The 10445-nt window shown below is 59.5% G+C and overlaps 1 pseudogene; it reads left to right on the forward strand.

Annotated features, from left to right (window-relative positions):
• Positions 1-9700: 9700 nt before the first annotated feature.
• LOC144952508 (TP53-regulated inhibitor of apoptosis 1 pseudogene) overlaps positions 9701-10445 on the forward strand; it is a 1002-nt pseudogene continuing 257 nt past the window's right edge.

The raw sequence follows: 10445 nt of genomic DNA on the forward strand, positions 1-10445 counted from the left end.
GCACCACCATCACCACCACCATCACCACCACCATCACCACCATCACCTCCACCACCACAACCTCTTCCTCCACCACCACGACCTCTCCCACCACCACCATCATCACCACCACCATCACTACCACCACCACCATCTCCGCCACCATCACCACTACCATCACCACCACCACCATCACCACCACCAACAACACCACCATCACCACCACCTCCACTACCACAACCTCTTCCTCCACCACCACAACCTTTCCCAGCACCACCATCACCACCACCATCACCACCACAACCTCTCCCAGCACCACCACCATCACCACCAACACCACCACCATCACCACCACCTCCACCACCATCACCACCACCTCCACCACAACCTTTCCCAGCACCACCACCATCACCACCACCACCATCACCACCATCTCCACCACCATCACCACCACCTCCACCACAACCTTTCCCAGCACCACCACCATCACCACCACCACCATCACCACCATCACCACCACCAACACCACCACCATCACCACCATCTCCACCACCACCAACACGACCACCATCACTACCACCAACACCACCACCATCACCACCATCTCCACCACCACCAACACCACCACCATCACCACCACCACCAACACCACCACCATCACCACCACCTCCACCACCACAACCTCTTCCTCCACCACCACGACCTCTCCCACCACCACCATCATCACCACCACCATCACTACCACCACCATCTCCACCACCACCACAACCTCTTCCTCCACCACCACGACCTCTCCCAGCACCACCACCATCACCACCACCATCACTACCACCACCACTATCACCACCATCTCCACCACCATCACCAACACCTCCACCACAACCTCTCCCATCACCACCACCATCACCACCACCACCACCTCCTCCACCACAACCTCTCCCTCCACCACCACGACCTCTCCCTCCACCACCATCACCACCACCATCACTACCACCACTATCACCACCACCTCCACCACCATCAGCCACCACCTCCACCACAACCTCTCTGTCCACCACCACGACCTTTCCCACCACCACCACCATCAACACCACCACCACCACCATCACCAACCCCATCACCACCACCACCACCACCCACTCCACTTTTTTTGCTTCAGCTCACGCAAACATCTGAAGTCGGCACAAAACGAAAATAAAAATGTACAACCCCGTAAAAAAGAAAAAACACGTTGCAGGCAGACATTGCCCTACCGCGCTCTGGAAGTGCTCAATCTATTTTCATTCTTTATTTCCTCCCCCCCCCCCCCACGTGCGTTGCGAGTGTCCATTCGCTGGCTGCGTTTGTCCGTCCGTCGTGGTGGTGTGCAGTCTTCAGGGTCTTCTCGGCCTCAAATGAGTTCCTGGTCCCGGCGTGGTTTGCTTGGCCAACTCGTGTGCTGTTCAGGCCTTTGTAGGTGCTGCTGCTACTCGCTCAGGGGACTTGCCCCAACAGCGTGTTGAGGCTACACGGGGGATCTTTGTCTTTGCGGTGCAGCGGTGAGCGCGCTGGACCCGACTGTGGCCCGAGTTCGATTCTCGCTCACGGCCACCAACCCCACAAACACCACCAACAACACCACCAACACCACCAACACCACCAACACCACCAACAACCCCACCAATACCACCACCAACACCACCAACACCACCACCAACCCCACAAACACCACCAACAACACCACCAACACCACCAACAACACCACCAACACCACCAACAACCCCACCAACACCACCACTAACACCACCAACACCACCACCAACCCCACAAACACCACCAACAACACCACCAACACCACCAACACCACCAACACCACCAACAACCCCACCAATACCACCACCAACACCACCAACACCACCACCAACCCCACAAACACCACCAACAACACCACCAACACCACCAACAACACCACCAACACCACCAACAACCCCACCAACACCACCACTAACACCACCAACACCACCACCAACCCCACAAACACCACCAACAACACCACCAACACCACCAACACCACCAACAACCCCACCAACACCACCACCAACACCACCAACACCACCACCAACCCCACAAACACCACCAACAACACCACCAACACCACCAACAACACCACCAACACCACCACCACCAACCCCACAAACACCAACACCACCACCAACAACACCACCAACACCACCAACACCACCACCAACACCACCAACAACACCACCAACAACACCACCAACACCACCACCACCAACACCACCAACAACACCACCAACACCACCACCACCAACCCCACAAACACCAACACCACCACCAACACCACCAACAACACCACCAACACCACCACCACCAACCCCACAAACACCAACACCACCACCAACAACACCACCAACACCACCAACACCACCACCAACACCACCACCAACACCACCAACAACACCACCAACACCACCAACACCACCAACACCACCACCAACACCACCAACACCACCAACAACACCACCAACACCACCACCAACACCACCAACAACACCACCAACCCCACAAACACCAGCACCAACACCACCAACCCCACAAACACCAGCACCAACACCACCTACAGCACCACCAACACCACCACCAACACCACCACCAACACCAACACCACCACCAACACCACCAACAACACCACCAACACCACCACCAACACCACCAACAACACCACCAACCCCACAAACACCAGCACCAACACCACCAACCCCACAAACACCAGCACCAACACCACCTACAGCACCACCAACACCACCACCAACACCACCACCAACACCACCACCAACACCACCACCAACACCACAAACACCACCACCAACACCACCAACCCCACAAACACCAACACCACCACCAACACCACCTACAGCACCACCAACACCACCACCAACACCACCAACACCACTACCACCAACACCACCTACAGCACCACCAACACCACCACCAACACCACCACCAACACCACCACCAACACCACCAACACCAACACCACCACCAACACCAGCAGCAACCCGCGACCACCACCCATCCTTGCAACGCCTCACGGCTCTCCGAACCTCCGAGCGAAGGCTGCGGTAAGCCTCCTCATTCTCTGACGTGGGATGCTGTAGCCGATGAGAGTGGGCCTGTCGTTTTTTTTCAACCATCCTGAACACCTCCTCCGTCAGCCAGGGTCTCTGGGGAGGTCTGGACCGCGTACCCAAAGCAGCAATTGCAGCTGCCTGAGTCACAGTCCTAAACCTCAAGCCATTTACCCTCGACATCTGGAAGAGCTGGGGGACGATGCCAACCCCAGCTGCAAGCGATGATGAAATTCTCGCTTGCAACTTTCATCAGCTAACTGAGACCAGGCCACCTTAGGTTGGAATGGGGTCTTGTGTGTACACCCACCACCGGAGTGGAATAATGGCAGGCGCATCTTACAGATGACAAGTCGATGGTCAGAGGGCAGATCAGCTCCACGGTAGGTCCTGGTGTCAAAGACATGGGCTCGCATCTGCTGATCCGTCACTACGTAGTCCAGCAGATGTTCTTGCTTGGACCCGGCATGCATCCATGATGTTGTGCGGATGTGCCGATGCCTGAACAGCGTGTTGGTAATTACAAGCCCATGGGCTGCACACAAGTCTAGCAGCCTCCTACCGTTATTATTGAGGTGATATGGCCCATGCCTTCCACCACCACCAACACCACCAACACCACCACCACCACCACCAACCCCACCACCACCACCAACCACACAAACACCACCAACACCACCAACCCCACCACCAACACCACCACCACCAACCCCACCAACCCCACCACCACCACCAACCCCACCAACACCACCACCACCAACCCCACCACCACCACCACCAACCCCACCACCACCACCAACCACACAAACACCACCAACACCACCAACACCACCACCAACACCACCAACCCCACCAACACCACCACCAACCCCACCAACACCACCACCACCAACCCCACCATCACCACCACCACCAACCCCACCACCACCACCACCACCAACCCCACCACCACCACCAACCACACAAACACCACCAACACCACCAACCCCACCAACCCCACCAACACCACCACCACCAACCCCACCACCACCACCAACCACACAAACACCACCAACACCACCAACCCCACCAACCCCACCACCAACCCCACCAACACCACCACCACCAACCCCACCACCACCACCACCAACCCCACCACCACCACCAACCACACAAACACCACCAACACCACCAACACCACCACCAACACCACCAACCCCACCAACACCACCACCAACCCCACCAACACCACCACCACCAACCCCACCAACCCCACCACCACCACCAACCCCACCAACACCACCACCACCAACCCCACCACCACCACCACCAACCCCACCACCACCACCAACCACACAAACACCACCAACACCACCAACACCACCACCAACACCACCAACCCCACCAACACCACCACCAACCCCACCAACACCACCACCACCAACCCCACCATCACCACCACCACCAACCCCACCATCACCACCACCACCAACACCACCAACCCCACCACCAACACCACCACCAACCCCACCATCACCACCACCACCAACCCCACCATCACCACCACCACCAACACCACCAACCCCACCACCAACACCACCAAGCCCACCACCACCAATACCAGTAATCAAGATTATCTGAACCGGTCCTGGTGCTTCCCCTAGGTCGGCTCAGCCTCAAATGAGAATCTGGTGCGGTGTTTCAACTAAAAAAACTTTTTTTAAATCCTTTATAATAAGTTCGCTTGCTTGCTTAGGACCGTGCAAATCTTTCGGTCGTTTTTTAACCCACTTCCCGTGATCCAATCGAGCTGACATTTTCCACACAGACTCGTTGTGCGTGACAATTTATTTTCGTGAAATTTTTTTTCCAAAATTTTCCACTGTTTAGGAAATTTTTTAAAAATATTTAATTACCAATTGCTTAATGCTGGCAGACAATCATCTGACCCATAGGTGGCAGCCATCTCAAGCCAGAGGACGAGAGGACTCTAGCCGCCACGCATATAAAGGATTTAGAGTGAAAAACTTTGTTTTTACGGGTTAATTTTTTTAAATCCTTTATATTAAGTTCACTTGCTTGCTTGCTTGCTTACGACCGTGCAAATCTTTCGGTCGTTTTTTAACCCACTTCCCGTGATCCAATCGAGCTGACATTTTGCACACAGACTCGTTGTGCGTGACAATTAATTTTCGTGAAAAATGTTTTCCAAAATGTTACACTTTTTAGGACAAAAATATTATATGTAATTACCAATTGCGTAATGGTGCAATGCAATCATCTGACCCATAGGTGGCAGCCATCTCAAGCCAGAGGACGAGAGGACTCTAGCCGCCACGCATATAAAGGATTTATAGTGAAAAACTTTGCTTTTACGGGTTATACTTGTTTATACATTTATATTTTAAACTGAGCGATGTGTTATTAGACCAAGTAAGGCCCCCCCACTCAGCTTCTGTGTCGTTCTTTTTAAGAAGCAACCTAACTCAACCAAGTGACTCATCATCATCACCATCATCTTCTTAGGTTTTGTCGGTAAAGTCACGTAGGTAAAAAAACTAAAAATTAATAAAAGTAAAATTAAAATTAAATAAAAATCACCACGTTTCAGCAATCGTGCTGTGACGGTTCCACCTGAAGACGGAAGCTTGTGTTGCCTCCGAAACGTCGTGATTTTTATTTTATTTTTATTTCACATTTATTAATTTTAAATCTTTTACCTACGTGACTTTACCGAAAAAAATTAACCCGTAAAAAGAAAGTTTTTCACTATAAATCCTTTATATGCGTGGCATCCTGGCGGCTAGAGTTCTCTCGTCCTCTGGCTTGAGATGGCTGCCACCTATGGGTCAGATGATTGTCTGGCAGCATTAAACAATTGGTAATTAAATATGTAACTTTTTTCCCTAAACAGTGTAAAATTTTGGGAAAAAAAATTCTCACGAAAATGCATTCTCACGCACAACGAGTCTGTGTGCAAAATGTCAGCTCGATTTGATCACGGGAAGTGGGTTAAAAAAACGACCGAAAGATTTGCACGGTCCTAAGCAAGCAAGCGAACTTAATATAAAGGATTTAAAAAGCTAAGAATATGAATCCTTGCAGTCACGAAAGCTTCAAATCTAGAATCACCATCATCATCATCACGTGGCCACTGGGGAGACAAAGGCGGCCGGGCGTGGTAGGGCTGTCCACCCACCCCCTCGTGTGCCACGGTGCCCCCCTTTCATAGGTGCTGCTGCTGCTACCGGCTAACAGCACTTGCCCCTACAGTTTGTGAAGGCTACAGGGGGGGGGCTTTATCTTTTGTATAACGTGGTAAGTGGTGGCCACCCACCGCCTCGTGCCGGACTTTCGATCGGTGGTGCTGCTACTCGCTAACAGCACTTGCCCCGACAACTGTGCGAAGGCTACACGGGGCACCTTTGTCTTTGTCTTGGTGGGTGGTGAGGCTCGCTTAGGCTCGCACCGCCACCTAGCGGGTCAAAGCCATCACAGCACCACCAACAACAACAACAACCACCACCACCACAACCACCACCAACAACAAAAACCACCAACAACCACCACCACCACAACCACCACCACAACCACCAACCACCAAACCACCCCTCTCACTGAGCTATCGACGAGGGACAGACAACGTGGAGGTGGTGGTGGTCCCCCTCGCTCCCCCCCCCCCACACATCTCCCCCACCCCCCTACTCCCCCACCCCACATCCCACCCCTCCCCCCTACTCCCCCCACCCCCCATCTCCCCCTCCCCCTACTCCCCCCACCCCACATCCTCCCCCTCCCCCCTACTCCCCCCACCCCACATCTCCCCCCTCCCCCCTACTCCCCCCACCCCACATCCCCCCCTCCCCCCTACTCCCCCCACCCCCCACCCCTCCCCCCTACTCCCCCCACCCCCCACCCCTCCCCCCTACTCCCCCCACCCCACATCCCCCCCCCTCCCCCCTACTCCCCCCACCCCACATCCCCCCCTCCCCCCTACTCCCCCACCCCCCACCTCCCCCCCCTACTCCCCCACCCCTCCCCCCTACTCCCCCCACCCCACATCCCCCCCCCTACTCCCCCCACCCCACATCCCCCCCCTCCCCTCTACTCCCCCACCCCTCCCCCTACTCCCCCTACTCCCCCCACCCCCCCCACCCCACATCCCCCCCCTCCCCCTACTCCCCCACCCCACATCCTCCCCCCTCCCCCCATCCTCCCCCTCCCCCCACCCCTCCCCCCTACTCCCCCCACCCCCCCATCCCCCCCATCCCCCCCACCCCACATCCCCCCCTCCCCCCTACTCCCCCCACCCCACACATCCCCCCCTCCCCTCTACTCCCCCACACCCCCCCCCTACTCCCCCCACCCCCCATCTCCACCCCTCCCCCCTACTCCCCCACCCCTCCCCCCTACTTCCCCCTCCCCCCACATCCTCCCCCTCCCCCCACATCCTCCCCCACCCCACATCCTCCCCCCTACTCCCCCCACCCCACATCCTCCCCCCACCCCACATCCCCCCTCCCTCTCCCCCCTCCCTCCCCCACCCCACACATCCTCCCCCCATCCCACACATCCTCCCCCCACCCCACACATCCTCCCCCCACCCCACACATCCTCCCCCCACCCCACACACCCTCCCCCCACCCCACACACCCTCCCCCCCCACCCCACACCCTCCCCCCACCCCACACATCCTCCCCCCTACCCCCACACATCCTCCCCCCACCCCACACCCTCCCCCCACCCCACACATCCTCCCCCCCACCCCACACATCCTCCCCCCACCCCACACACCCTCCCCCCACCCCACACCCTTCCCCCACCCCACACATCCTCCCCCCACCCCCCACACCCTCCCCCCACCCCCCACCACCCTCCCCCCCACCCCACACATCCTCCCCCCACCCCACACATCCTCCCCCCACCCCACACACCCTCCCCCCACCCCACATCCTCCCCCCACCCCACACATCCTCCCCCCACCCCCCACACCCCCCCCCCACCCCACATCCCCCCACCCCACACATCCTCCCCCCACCCCACACATCCTCCCCCCACCCCACACACCCTCCCCCCACCCCACACCCTCCCCCCACCCCACACATCCTCCCCCCACCCCCCACACCCTCCCCCCCACCCCCCACACCCTCCCCCCACCCCACACATCCTCCCCCCACCCCACACATCCTCCCCCCACCCCACACACCCTCCCCCCACCCCACATCCTCCCCCCACCCCACACATCCTCCCCCCACCCCCCACACCCTCCCCCCACCCCCCACACCCTCCCCCCACCCCACATCCCCCCACCCCACACATCCTCCCCCCCACCCCACACATCCTCCCCACCCCACCCCACACACCCTCCCCCCACCCCACACCCTCCCCCCACCCCACACATCCTCCCCCCCACCCCACACATCCTCCCCCCACCCCACATCCTCCCCCCACCCCCCACACCCTCCCCCCACCCCACATCCCCCCACCCCACACATCCTCCCCCCACCCCACACATCCTCCCCCCACCCCACATCCTCCCCCCACCCCACACATCCTCCCCCCACCCCACATCCTCCCCCCACCCCACACATCCTCCCCCCACCCCCCACACCCTCCCCCCACCCCCCACATCCTCCCCCCACCCCACACATCCTCCCCCCACCCCACACATCCTCCCCCCACCCCACACACCCTCCCCCCACCCCACATCCTCCCCCCACCCCACACATCCTCCCCCCACCCCCCACACCCTCCCCCCACCCCACATCCCCCCACCCCACACATCCTCCCCCCACCCCACACATCCTCCCCCCACCCCACACACCCTCCCCCCACCCCACACCCTCCCCCCCACCCCACACATCCTCCCCCCACCCCACACATCCTCCCCCCACCCCACATCCTCCCCCCACCCCCCACACCCTCCCCCCACCCCACATCCCCCCACCCCACACATCCTCCCCCCACCCCACATCCTCCCCCCACCCCACACATCCTCCCCCCACCCCACATCCTCCCCCCACCCCACACATCCTCCCCCCACCCCCCACACCCTCCCCCCACCCCCCACACCCTCCCCCCACCCCACACATCCTCCCCCCACCCCACACATCCTCCCCCCACCCCACACACCCTCCCCCCACCCCACATCCTCCCCCCACCCCACACATCCTCCCCCCACCCCCCCACACCCTCCCCCCACCCCACATCCCCCCACCCCACACATCCTCCCCCCACCCCACACATCCTCCCCCCACCCCACACACCCTCCCCCCACCCCACACCCTCCCCCCACCCCACACATCCTCCCCCCACCCCACACATCCTCCCCCCACCCCACATCCTCCCCCCACCCCCCACATCCTCCCCCCACCCCACATCCCCCCACCCCACACATCCCCCTCCCCCCACCCCACATCCTCCCCCCACCCCCCACATCCTCCCCCCACCCCACATCCCCCCCCCTCCCCCCACCCCACATCCTCCCCCCACCCCACATCCCCCCACCCCACACATCCCCCTCCCCCCACCCCACACATCCCCCTCCCCCCACCCCACATCCTCCCCCCACCCCACATCCTCCCCCCACCCCACATCCTCCCCCCACCCCCCACACCCTCCCCCTCCCTCTCCGCGTGCCACTCCACATCAGCAGCAGTCATGGACAGCATCGGCGCGGGCTGCACGGATCTGAAGCGGGCCTACGACCGCTGCTTTAACGCGTGGTTCTCGGAGCGCTTCCTCAAGGGCGAGCACCGCAGCGGGGACGATCCGTGCGCGGAGGTTTTCAAGGGCTACCAGGCGTGTCTCAAGGTGTGTTGTGTGTGTGGTGTGTGTGTGTGGTGTGTGTGTGTGGGGACACACGTGTGTGTGTGTGGGGACACACGTGTGTGTGTGTGGGGACACACGTGTGTGTGTGTGGTGTGTGTGTGTGGGGACACACGTGTGTGTGTGTGGGGACACACGTGTGTGTGTGTGGTGTGTGTGTGGTGTGTGTGGGGGGACACACGTGTGTGTGTGTGGGGACACACGTGTGTGTGTGTGGGGACACACGTGTGTGTGTGTGGGGACACGTGTGTGTGTGTGTGGGGACACACGTGTGTGTGTGTGTGGGGACACACGTGTGTGTGTGTGGGGACACACGTGTGTGTGTGTGGGGACACACGTGTGTGTGTGGGGGGACACACGTGTGTGTGGGGGGACATTGTGTGTGTGTGGGAACACACGTGTGAGACAGTGTGTGGTGTGTGTGTGTGGGGACACACGTGTGTGACATTGTGTGTGTGTGTGACATTGTGTGTGTGTGTGGGGACACACGTATGTGTGTGTGGGGACACACGTGTGTGTGTGGTGTGGGGA

The sequence above is a fragment of the Lampetra fluviatilis genome, chromosome 68 (genome assembly GCF_964198595.1).
Source record: "Lampetra fluviatilis chromosome 68, kcLamFluv1.1, whole genome shotgun sequence".
NCBI lineage: Eukaryota > Metazoa > Chordata > Hyperoartia > Petromyzontiformes > Petromyzontidae > Lampetra > Lampetra fluviatilis.